Consider the following 13,451-nt stretch of genomic DNA (forward strand, 5'->3'; position numbering starts at 1 on the left):
TTGGATTTTGATGCAGTTGAAAGAACTGCAGTTACCTTTGGTTTGGACATCACTGATAAAGATTCATAGAATGTTTTAGGTCTGAAGGGATGTCTTAAGACCATCTAGTCCAAGCCCCTTGCTGTGGGCAGGGGCATCTTTCACAGGACCAGGTTGCTCAAAGCCCCATCCAGCCTGGCCTTGAGCACTTCCAGGGATGGGGCATCCACAGCTTCTCTGGGCATCCAGTTCCAGTGCCTCACCACCCTTACAGTAAAGAATTCCTTCCTTATGTCCAGTCTAAACGTACACTCTTCTAGTTTAAAACCATTACCCCTTCTTCAGAATTGTTCATTGGTAGGAATGGGCAGTTGCTGAGAGACTTTGATTCTGCAGTGTTCCTCCTAAAATGCTGTCATGTCCCTTGATCTCTGATTAGCTTCATTTCTGGCTTACAGTTGTAGGATAATTGAACTTCTTGGAGTTTTTTAGGGGTACTTGCTTTAGCATCAGTATGAAACAGAAATCTTGCAGATACCAATGTAGTCATAAGCAAAACCACTTAAAATTGGGTTACATAATGATGGAAGCTTTGAGATTTATAATGCTGTTGCTGGCCTCTGTATTGAACTGCTGAAGTTCACATATTTGCCTGGGCAGAGGCTTCCCAGAGCTTCCTGCTGTGAATTGAATAACACAAATTACATACCAGAAATTGAACTACCTGGCAAGCTGCTAAAACATAGCACAACAGGGCTTGTCTTGTTTATGTTCTCGTATGAATTTTGAAGAAATATGGTAATACTCTCAGTGGAAACATATTAAAAAGGCACAAAATATTAAAAAAGAACAAAATTCACTCTTAGACTTTCCACTGCTGCAAAAATGTGACAAGTGGATAATTTTACATCTAACAATTGTAGGTCACTATGAAAGCAAAAGCATTATGTATCATGCATGTAACTCGGCACTTCTTCAGCCTTTTGCATCTTTGAATTAGCAATATAAGAAAAACAGTAATGTAGTTTCGGTTATGAAATTGAAGATTTTTTTGCGAAACTTTTTTCATGGATAAATCTGAGTTTTAATTGCTTCAAACTGGTTGGGTTTGAAATGCCTCTCTGGTAACAGTCTTCTGAGTCAGAGAAGGGTGTAGCAATAGTACTTTTATAGTTCTGAAGTGATGATACTTCTTGCTGCTGTTGAGCTATGATATGCAGAGTAGCAGCAAGCTGTGCATAACTTTTATTTGTGAGAAACTTTGTAGTAATGCTGTAATAAAGGATGATCTCTACAGTGGTTGTATGTTAAGGCATAAATACATTGTTTCACAGAATCTGTTGGCTCCTTGGTAAGAAACCCAGCAATTGTTTTTTACTTCAGTATTTCAACGTGGATTTTGTATTCTTTGTGCTTTTTAAAATCCAGTTTCAAACTGTTTCCATCTAAATGTATTTATCTAAGTCATATTCCTGTCTTCTAAAGTTAAATTGTTTATGTATAATTTTGAAGAGAGCTTTAAGAAAGCCTGAGATAATCCTGGTCGTGTGATCTTTTAAGAGCAAAAAATATCATGCTTTTCCTATGTGCCACCTCCTATATGGTGACATCCCATGGTGGCTTTTCAGGTAGGAATCACATGCATCAGCCTCCTTTGGGAGGCTTGATACCTAGTTTGTGTGCTGTCTTGTTTTGGTTTTAAATGGGAAATCACTATCAAAAAGAATTGTGGAATACCTAGGGTTATGGTTTCCTAGAAGTCATGATTCTTGTTTCATCAGATGTCTGTTTCATTTAGCTGAAGATTTTTAAATGAAATATGAGCTTGGCAATCATAAACTGAATCATGCCTGGATTCAGTGAAGTTACCATGACTGTAGAGTTCACATTGACAGCTCTGAAGCAGCCAGTTCTGCTGGACTGTGGTTTTCGTTGGGGGAGCCAGAAGTCTGAAGGATCTGGAGCTCCAGGTCTAATTGGAGTGTGGTTTCATAATATCGAGAGGGTGTTTGGAGCCAGGAGGTTTTGAGATGGGCTTCTGTGTGCTTAGGCTATAGGGTAGTCCCCTTTGGCCCAGACTCAACTACTGTAGAGGCTCCTGAAGCTATTGAATGAACTTGTCATTCATGTCCATTTTATTGCTGCTGTTGGCAGTAGGTTCCTGGCAAGTTCCCTGAACATCTACAGCTTTTTAGGGGGCAGCATGTTCAAGGAAGACTTTGATCTGATTTGGACTGAAGTCAGATATAAAAACTAAAACCTTACAAACTGTTCTGGAGCCAGCTCTTTTTAGAATACTTCTGTTGTAAAGTAGTGATTAAAATTCATGAAAGCAGGGAGATAGAAATAAGCTAACGTTTTTGGATGTTTGTTACCCTACTTGTTACTTTGGTCATAACCAGCATGTACAACAGACTGTATCACAAGCTTAACTTTTTTCTGACTTTAAGGTGCTAAGGACTTTGACTATGACTCTTACTACTTTTGCAGCTTTTGCCAGGCTATTTCCTACTTAGCAAACTAGGTAGTAGTAAAACATTGGAAAACATTTTAGACTTCCACAGCTACTGATATTTAGGGAACTATATATATGGAGAAGGAGAAGCATAGGTGGGAGCATGGGGTAGGAATAGGTGAATAAAGTTGCAGTATGCAGTCTTGCGGTGTGTAATAGGCCCTGTGATTCTTATAGGTACTGTATTCATAACTCTCATTACAATTCAGAAGAAAGAAAAGAACCTGGATTCATGGCAGTTGCCAGAAATGATTGGCTCGATGTGCCAGAAGAGCCTGCAGAGGTGTTGGGCATCATCAGAAAGATACTGAGGACATGAGAAATTGTGTCTTTTTGTTCCCATGTAAAGCCCTGGTGAGACGCCTTCTTGAATACTGGGTGCTGTGGTCCCCATATTTCAGGGAGGATGTGTTTGTATTACAGAAGATAGTGAGAAGATTTTATTTTTTTTAATCAAGATGACAGTTCTTGCCTTTCAAGGAGGAACTTGGATCAGTTTAGAGGGGTGAAGGTTTTATGGAGGGTTTATGAGTGAAGCTTACAAATTCATGAAGGTAGTGAATGCAGAACTGTTACTCACCAAATCCTGAAGCCTTAGAACGATGTAGCACTCAAAGCTCGTAGGACAACTAGTTAGAGTGTAAGGAAGATTTTTAGTTGATTTTTTTGAAATTATATCCTTTTTTTTGTTGTTGTTAATGCACATGCACAGTGCAGTAAGCTTCTGGAATCCTTTGCCACAGGGTATTGTGGAGGCAAATGATTTCAACAGGTTAAGAAAAGGAATTTGATGAGTATGTTGTCAACAGGTCTGTAAAGAGAATAAGCAGGGATCTGCTGTCTAATTTCCTTGATCACGCAGTTGTATACACTGAGAGAATGAGAGGAATGTACTACAAAAAGCCTCAGGTTTGCGTGTTCTTCCTAAATACTGTTTTTTGTTGCAGACACTGAGCTAAAATGACTATTCATCTGATTCAGTGGATGCTTCTTAAATTCTTATATTGGTGCGCATTTGATCAAAGAATCTGTAAGCGATTATAACATCTAATTAATTTTAAACTGGTTGTTTAAAATCATCATTTTAGGAAGGCTTTGAATTTTTTTCTATTTGTCAATCATCAATCAAAACCAGACTTTAAAGGAAACCTAGTTGAGTTGAAAAGAAGAAAAAATAAGAAACTTAACTAAGCTGATATTACTTCTGTGTAGATTATGTCATTGTTTTCAAACTATTTTTTAATAAAGGCTGGTCATGTAGGTGTGTGTTTTCCTGCCTCTTTCTCAGATCTGCACATTTTTGTCTTAAGTTTTTTTCTCTTCCTCCAACTCTCAGAACAGTTGCACTAAAATAATTCATACTTTTCAAAAATAGCAATACCTACGTTTGACAGTAGACATCAGGGAGGTTTATCTTTGTGAAAGCTTTATGTTGCCACCGTAGTAGAAAATCGAGGATGCAGAAGGGGAAGAAAAATGTGGAATATACTTTACTGCGTTCTCATATTGTTAATCTGTGGAAGAAACCTTGATACAGTCACAGTTCAGAATGTCAAGGTTAATACTTGCTACTTGACCTTCCTTTGAATTAATAATGGATTTTTCATTATTTGGGAAGCTGACAAATGGAAGCAATTATGTAGATGTGTAGAAAAGAAGGGAATAAATCTGCTTAAAGGGGAAGAGAATTGATTACCTGAGTAAAATTGACACTAAGGTTGCTAAGACTGTAATCTTAATACAGGCAGAATTTAGAGTTGCTATGAAATTTATTGATGTAGTTAACAAAAATACCCTAACTGGATTATATAATGCAGTTTTTACTTTGTCTGCTTCAATTTGACATCCTACAGTTGTCATGAAACAGGTGCTACAACACACATGCAAAATGTATGGTTACTTCTGAGGTAGAGAAAATGCTTCATCAAGATATATTTGTAAAGATGCTGAGATGTAAAAGTTTTTGAGTTTCATCAAGTACTGTATTTAAGATACACATGGCATTCAGTCATCTCAATCTTCACATGTATTCCCCATGTAATTTAATGGGTAGAGCCCATATTTTCAGATTTGTGTGAATACCTAACAAATCATTGGTTATTTTGTAGCAATTAATTACTCTGTATATATCAGGGAATAAAGATGAAGAAAACCAGCATGCTTAGATTTTCTCCTTGTGACCTTTTCATTTCAACTTGGTGAGATTAATTTGATTCTGGTCAAGGGAGTTGGTATGTTCCCTTCTTAACCAGAAGGCTAACTTGTGATGCAAAGCTTTTAGCATTTTGGAAGAACAGTGTGGACAGGAGAGAACGTGAGAAGTATCGCTTTTAAGTGGTTGTGTGTACCTTTGAGAATTAGTGTAGAAAGAATTCAAAATGCCTTCTCAACTGTCTTAGAGATGCTTTTCTTTCCTCTCCTCACCTCTACTTCATCTTAGTTAAAAATAAATTAAAATCCTTTTTACAAATTTCAAAACTTTGAGCCAGATTTCTGTTGTTAATGTGCTGTGCGGAAAATATAGGTCAAATTTCAAACTGTCAATTGTAACAGTAGCTTGAGGTGAGCTTGATAACTGTTGTGATAGATTTTTTTCTAAGAAAACCATACACCTGGGAAATTATTTGTAGTGATCTGAGAAACCTCATTTTTAAGGTGCTCATGTATGAGGTTTACTACCATACTGCTAAGCTATGAAAAAGTCAACTATGAGCTATGCTTCGGTAGAATCCACAGAATGGCCTGCAGTAGAGGAAGGTGGCCTTGTTTTTTAATTGATTCTCTAAGGGAAGGGAGAAAAGAAAAAATGGAGAGAAAAAAAAACCAAAACAACAAAAAAACACAACTTCTGTAAAATCCTTTAATGTGCACATTATCACGTCTGACCTAGCAAGAATTAAACTAATTCACAGTAAACCCAAAAAAACCCCACAAAAATAATAAATTTTGTTTTTTAAAGTAGTAATTTTTTTAATTTGTGCAATGTGAAAAAAGTACCACCCCAACTAATTCTGAAAAAGAAATTTTGTAAGTGCTCATAGTTTTTAAGGAAATACCTGATGGATTAAACCCCTTTTTAAATGTTTTATATGTGCATGCTTTTGCTGTAGGACCCGTTACAGCACATTGTTATTTAGGCCAGGAGTTAAAAAGACTTTATGAAATGTGTTAAAGTTTATTTCTGGAAATGAATATTTGTAATGAATTTAGAGGAAGAAAACTCATACTTCAGGGTATGAATCACTTCTAGGTGTGATCACTTTAAAATATATTTTCCATAAGAACAGGTCGTTTCTGGGAACTGTTGAAGAGTCTACCATTTTGCTCATCATTATTTATTAGAAGTCTTTTGGTCTAATCCAATCCGGGGGGGGGGGGGGGGGGGGGGAACTCTTAGTCATGCTTATTTGTAATTTTTTTTTCTTCTGTTTTATGGTCATGTGATGAAATAAAGTTTATATCCTCTTATATTCTTGTTTGGGTTCAGAACAATGTGAAACAGATCTGGCAAATAGTTAAATAGAAGTATCACTGTTTAGTAGGTTGAGGATGAGACCAGAAAGTTATTTGTGAATGAGCTGAATTTATTTTTTTTTCCTTTTTTATTTAGGATATGGATGGTAGCGAGTGTAGGATAACTTGTGGTTTTGATATAATTGTTTGATATATTGTTATTTGATATGGCTTTTTCTTCTGTGTTGCAAGGCACATTTAGTGGGAGTTTCTCATTTAACAAGGACTTGCAGATATAGGTGAGGAAGGAAAGGGAAGGACTCATAGGTGTGGAAATCAGTACGTAAGAGGCTAGAAAGGTAGGGTTGCAAGAGGAGAATATGGCATTTATAGTCTGATTTTATTTTTCTTCAAGCAATATGGATACAATAATACACCATAACCTAATTCTGAGGGAGAGCGTTGACGCATAACAAGTAAGTATAAACTGGCAATAAACTTGGCAATGCTTGTTACTGCCAGAGGAATGAGGTATCACTTAAGAGGGCTGTTTTATGGATAGAGATTCATAAGCTGGTAATGTGATTACCAGTCTTAAGCGTAGACTGGAGACATTCTTATATTCTTGAAAGAAGGCTGAAAGAAATGCTAGCAATATCTGTATTAGCCATGCTTTATCGTTCGAGCTGTTCCATGTAAGCAGATCATCAGTGGAAAGTGACCTAATACTGGCCTGCACTAGAATTAGCAACTTGGAGTTGATGCATCAGAATTGAGGTCTGACTGAAAAGCAGGGTCCATAGGAGTGTTTTTTTAATATTTGACCTGGTGTTTTGATAGTGTTTGGATAAGATAATGTGAAAAATAGTAGCTAAATGTGTGGGGGAAGGTACTACTCAAGCAAGCATGGACCGGGGAGGGGAGAAGACATTTTTCGTTTTTTGAGTTATCCAGTAGATAGGTGAATAGTTTGGGAGAATTGGAGTGCTACATAGGCCTGCTGAAGGAACCCAAGAGAAGTGTAGAGAGGTTGGTTCGCTTGGTTTGGTTGGGGTTTTTTGTGTTTGGGGGAGGGGGGGGTGTTCAGTCGTCTCTATAATAGCTTATCTTTCTGCACCTCTTGGATCCATCAAAAGAAATGCCGGAAATCCCTTGGCTGCTATCTCAACAGGCACTTCGGCAACCTCTACCGGTCTTGCATTGCAACTTGTTGCATCTAATTTGCTGTCATTACAGCAGTTGTCTTATGCACAGCATCTACAGTCTGCACCATTTATGCTATGAGGAAACATCCTCTTGTTTTTACATTCACAGCACCCTTTTATATTTATAGCCAGGTTTCTAAAATAAGCTTTTAGGTGGATTACTTTTCTAGCATTTTTAGCCATGTGAGTGAAACAGGTCAGATGTGGTCAGGTTAGAACTACAGAAAAGCAGACTGATTTACTTATTAGATGTAGCTGAAGTATAAAGGCAGATACAAAGGTTTCATTCATTTCATTTTGGGGAAGGTGAAGGGGCATGCTGTTTACTGTTGCAGTGTTCTGCCTGTTTCCAAAAGCTGTTCTCTTGAACTTGGCAGTTTCCAGAGTGGTAGCTGACCATAAATGAGACTTCAGTTACTATGAGTGCATCGTAAGTTCAACTGGAATTGTTCAATACAGCAGTTATGCTAATATTTGCACAGTTACCTTTGATATTTCTTATGGCATGAACTGTATGTGAAGTTGTGGTAAGAAAAGATTAGTAATGAACAAGAAGTGCAGATAACATTCCAGACTGTCAGCTTCTTTGTTTAGATTGTTAGGTATAATTATTTCATAAAATCTGTTTTGGCAGTATTTACTCTGAAGAAAGCTTGTATTGTAGGTGTTTTATGACAAGTCAGTGTAATATTAAAGTTTGTATTGAAGAATTGTCTCTGATCTCTTGAACGTGTGCTTTGTCAGAAGAAAGAAGATTAAAAATGTATTTATTTCTTAACTAGCTATCGGTCCATCATTGTAAGAGCCTATTATTTGGCATCTGAATCATATTTCACATTGTTGTCTTTGAGTTTTTTAATAAACAAGATAAGCAGTTTATTTTGTGTCTCATACTAGTGGTTCTGGGTAACTTTTGGGGGATGACACATTGTTTACTTTCATATCAATAGTTTTCGCAGAATAAATCTTCAACAGGAGCTCCATCATGTTACAGTTGCCAAGCCTTTTAAGTTATCTGGGGATCTTGCCAGTAGTCTTTAAAAGAACACAGCTAATTAATTCTTCCCGTTCCTTAGTATTTCTGGCATAAGTGAGCGCTAGGATCTTTGTTGTGCGTGTCTCTCTTCAACAGTATAAAGTCACGCTGAAGGGTTTTTTGAAACAGTGAAAAGCAGGATGTAAAAGGATTAGTAAATGGACATTACTACAAAAATGACTTTGTTGTACTGCACTCCAGTATTTAAAAGTTTTCATTTGTAAGTAAACTCTACTTTTAATAGTTCTAGGAAGAGTTCTTTCTCAAAGTCGCCATTGCTGCTGATAATTTCTTGAATAGATTTTCAGTTTACTTCTGTAATTCTGTATTGCCCTTATTTTGTGCATCTGTCTCTGAATGAAGCCACAATGTTGCTGCCAGCAGCTTCCTTTACCTCCTGTTGGTACCCTTTTCTTCTACAGCCTATTTACTGGTAGTCTTGGCTGTTCACTCTTGCGTTTGTGCCTTTTATTTTCCACTGGTATGTATAACTTCCTAACAATAATCTGGGTGTCCTGCTGCCAGATTCTGAGTTCCATGGCTGACAACAGTGCTACGTTTCTGTTCATTAGACATGCGTCTGTCAAAATAACTTTCAGTTCTTTTAAGCTTTCCTATAGCAAGATGAATGCTGAGTCTTTTTTATAGTTCCTTTGCAAAATCAAGAATTGATAAAAAGCCTTTTAATCTGTCTGTGCTAGAGTGGCCTCGTGAGGCCTCCTGGCCTGCTACTTCAGATGTTAATTTGAGTTTATTAATAATCTTTAAATATCTTTGAGCTCTGGAGTAGGTCTGTCTTAAGTGATGTTTGGGGTGAGACCTTAACATTCATGATGCAAGCATTTGTATGGCTTCGCTGACAATATAGCGTATGACGAGTTACCTATTGTAATTGAAACTGAACAAGAAAAAAAAAAACCTTTCAGTGAATGTGGTGAATATACTGCCTACAGGACTTTGAGTATATTTGTCTGTGAATTAAGACAGTGGGAGCAGAGCATATTGTGTTTATTTTCTCCCATACCACAGTAAATATAATCATGTTACACCGTATTGACACGTTTGATGGATGCATACAAATATTTCTTAGTAATTCTAGTAACAACAATAGAGAAGATGGTAGTTTCAGCTCTTCTTGTGCTAACTGTATGCATCTTCTTGGTGCTAAGCCACTGAAAGTTAAAAGTACACTACTAAAATAAGAGTAAGCAGTCTCCTAATTATCGCGTACTACCAACAAATAACTGAATTTTCCAAACCTTGGATGATGCCCCATAAGTCATTTTATGTCTCATGAAAATGCAGAAAAGTTTCTCTGCAGCACTTCTTTGAAACTGCATCAAATTATTACAATAACTCCTTAAAATTCAGAGTAATAAATGGAAATCGCAGTCATTGTGTGTTTTATCAGTACTACAGACACTGAAAAATGAGCTGGAATACAAAGTATTTTATTGAAATGAAGCACTGGGGTGACAATGTGGAACGTTCTCCTGGTTTAAAATGTTTTAAATAAGGGCGGGGGGTTAATCTATTCTCTGTACTTTTCACTAAAAGACTGGATGCATGAATCTTTCCCCTTGCAGTTTTTTCTGTAAGACCTGTGAGGGTGCTGTTTTGCCAATATGATACATCAGACAAAATATGGAAAATTATATTAAGAGTAGATACAAACTTTTCAGTACTGTTCAGGGAATTTGAGATGGAGAGTGTAGAAAATACTGTCCTGATAATAATACAGTGTGTTCTGGTATGGATTACTTTAGTGTAGGTTAGAGAAGATGGAAAAAAATTAAGAGGTCTTTGGAGGATTGAGGGGGGTTAACTGCTTATTTAGCAGTAAGTTTAATGGGCTACTCAGTGTAAGAGGGGTGGAAAATGGCATTTGATACTCAGCTAAGGGAAACCAGTTTCTTTCTTGTTAAGAGAAACCTGTATTTTTCTGGACTTGCTGTGATCTTGCCAGCTTTGAATTTTTATTGGAGAAGCATTGCAATACAGTTATCATGATAAACAATTGAATCAATTGCTTAATTTGACGGGGTTTTTTCTCTGGTTAACAGTGTTTTTCTTAATAGCTGCTTGAAAGAAAGTGTAAGATCAATAGTGTTTTGTCACTGCTCAGATTTGTCTAGGTTGTAAACCACTGAAGAAATAACAGATGTGTTTTTAGTGAGGCATGGTTCATTAATTTTTAAAATTGTGCTACTACTGCCATGGAGTTGACTTTTTCAGAGTTTAGGAATGTAAGATTTCAGAACAGTGTCAACCCAGCTAGCTTTTTCTGTCTGAGGGCGCGTATTTTCAACAGTTGGGAGCAGGATCTCGGTCCCTGTCAATCCAAGCCAAGGGCAGATGGCTGCGAAAGGTACTTGCAGGGGAGTGTGCTCTGCTCCGGCTGAAGCTTGTGCGCTCTTCCTTTGGGTCTGCCATAGTGAGCAGCCATTTGCTCCAAGACTTCAGGGACACTTAACAGTATTCTTGATTCCCAAACCTTTATGAATTGCTTGCTTTAAACCTGGGTAAATGTAAACAGGCTTTAGTGTTGTTTTAACAATATATGTACATACTGCACATTGTGCTAGCCAGTGCATGTGAAGTGGGAAGGGTAATTAACTCCAGCACTTGAAGTCGTGTTTACAGACTGTTTCATGTCTTCATTTTAACTTCTGCAATTCTTATCTTATTTTAACCCTATTAATGTTATGTTTAATGTAGCTTTGCTCTATAACAGAGTAGAAGCCTGATACTTTTTTCTGGTAGAAAATAAATTACAGCTTTTTATATCAAATGAGGTACATACTTGCTTTTGTCTCTGGTTGGGGTGGCTTTTCTCAGTTGCGTAAGCCAAGACTTGCTGCTTCAGCTGGCTTTTGAATATGGTTGTTTTTCAGATGTATAGCTTGAATTAGAAACAAAATATTTTAATCTCTGCTTGTCCAGTGTTGCAGTTTCTGAAGCCTCTTAGGTGTGTCTAAACTTCAGTTTGAAGTCAGACCGCGGTTTGTTTAGGTGTATCCATGCTACCTTTAAATTACTGATCTTGGATACTGATAGCAGCAGCCACGGGATACCTTCAATATTTCTTGTCTTCAATATTTCTCTACCCCTTTGAGACAGCAGTCTTGGTATATGCAGAGTAAATTTATGCAGAAATAGTGCAGATGTGTATCTAATTAAACTGTAATCATACTGTGACCACTAGTGTTAAATGTGTGCTTTTACTTGTGTGGGACTCAAAATCCGGTATTGCCTGCTGTTTTCACAGATCATACTGGTCACCTCTTTGCAAACAGCTGTTTTTTTTTATTTCAGTGGGTTTTAATCATACAGATCAGAGGGGGGAACCAGACTCTCTAGCTCCTGAAGAGTTGGCCGGCTCTGGGTCGATTAATAAAGTACATGAAGAGAAGGGAAGCTGAACTTGCATAGTCAGATACACAGGATGTGGATTTTGGGAAGGAATACCATAACCTTAGTTTCCAGTTCTAGTAGTCTTGGCTGGTACTTGTACGTTTTGATGTTGTGATACTGTTTTCAGTAGTGGACTACTGTGTTTTTATGTACACTAAAAACTGTGGGTAGGATTATGATCTGTTTTATCTCAAGTATTCTAACAAAAATTTCTGTTCTTTTTTTTTTTAAGTATGTGTTGTGATTATTTCAGAGATGATGAAATTTATGGGACTGAAATAATGATTAGATGTTTACTGGAATATTCTTAGGACTTGCAGTCTTCACTATTTTATTAGCTAACAAGTTGCTTTTTCCTATGTGTAGTGCATATAGATGGAGGCTCCAGAGTAACGGTGTTTTGGGTTGTTTCCATTTTTTTCTTTCTTCAGAGCTATTCTTAAATTGTTGGCAGAAAGTTAAAATGGTTAACGTGTTGCTTTTCAGATCATGTTCAGCTATTATTGGAGGCGTTCTGATTCAGACCTATTACTAAATGACCAGTAGTTGTATCAGTTTGAACTAGAGAAAACAAGTAATAGAGTCGTTTAGGACTAGTACATGATATAATGGTTCAGTGATCCTGGAATAGATTTATGCCTGTCTTGTAATCACTGCTGAAAACGATGTGCCTTGTGCTTTCCCATCAATTCTTTGCAGGTTTTTTCCATCTTTTCAGTGTCAAGAGAAGTTGTAGCATTGCACTATGTTATATTTGAATCACAAGTGCTGTTAATGCACTAGAAAATCATGGTTATTGTTCCTTGATTAACTTCCCACTAGTCCCCTTTTAGCGCATAGAACTAAAGAAGCACAAGCACATAGGTTTCACTTACAAAGAGTGTGCCAGTGGGATTGCTGGGAAAGAACTTGGGCTGATGGGATCCAGGGAGCAGCACCTTGTGGTACTGGAGGCAGTTTTCGGCTGCAAGTTGCTATGAGTCAGCGCGTGGGGTGATAGTGCATGTTGAATATGAGACAAAAAAAAGAAAAGCAGGTAGAGAAGAGGAGGGGCAAGTGAGTAAATTGATAAGAGATGTTTGAATAAGATTTGGTAGCTTAAGAGGTAAATGGATGTTGGAGTTGACTACTTAAGGTTTTTTATAAACTCTATGGGCACGTTTATTTGTAATATTAGTTTATATGAAGAGGATACCATTCTATTGCTTAACACATAGGTGCATTCTTCCGAACATGACTAGTAGAAATTCTTCTTGGTAAAAGCCTATAGATGTTATATAACCAAGACAGGTAATTTGTATAAATGTGTTGATTGGGTGATTGTGATATATTCTTATTCATAACTCTTCATAATTTCCTTCAAAGGAGAAACAGAATGTGCTGGAGAAACCCAAGTTGTTATAGGGTCATTTCCTTCTAGTCATAATCTTAGAATACTACTTCTGTTGGGTGAAAAACAAGTAGGCTATTGCTAGTAAATCCTGAAACTTGGAAACACTGAATTTCTAGCCACGATATCCTGATAGTAAATAATAACACTGATGGTAAAGGTAACAGTGTAGGTACACTCAAAACTGGAATGAACACTATCTTCCTATTTTTGATGTGGACTTCTTTGTGTTTACTTGTGGTTTAGATTAAGTAAAAATGCTGTTCTTAAAACCATGAATTTTAATACTTTGATAAGTCAAATATTTTTTTATTCCCAATACATTTTATAATGTCAATATATAAACCAAAATAGAAGGAAACTGATCAAGAGATGTGTCTATAAATGGGCAATTTTCAAGGTTATGAGTGTGTGAAGGACATTTAGCTAGCCAGAGATGTCACATGGGAAAACGTTGAT

General features: G+C 37.0%; 1 protein-coding gene across 2 annotated transcripts in view; it reads left to right on the forward strand.

The window, feature by feature from the left end:
* TAB2 (TGF-beta activated kinase 1 (MAP3K7) binding protein 2) overlaps window positions 1–13,451 on the forward strand; it is a 66,361-nt gene that overhangs the window by 32,372 nt on the left and 20,538 nt on the right. The window lies entirely within an intron of this gene.

The sequence above is a fragment of the Falco naumanni genome, chromosome 6, assembly GCF_017639655.2.
Source record: "Falco naumanni isolate bFalNau1 chromosome 6, bFalNau1.pat, whole genome shotgun sequence".
Lineage (NCBI taxonomy): Eukaryota > Metazoa > Chordata > Aves > Falconiformes > Falconidae > Falco > Falco naumanni.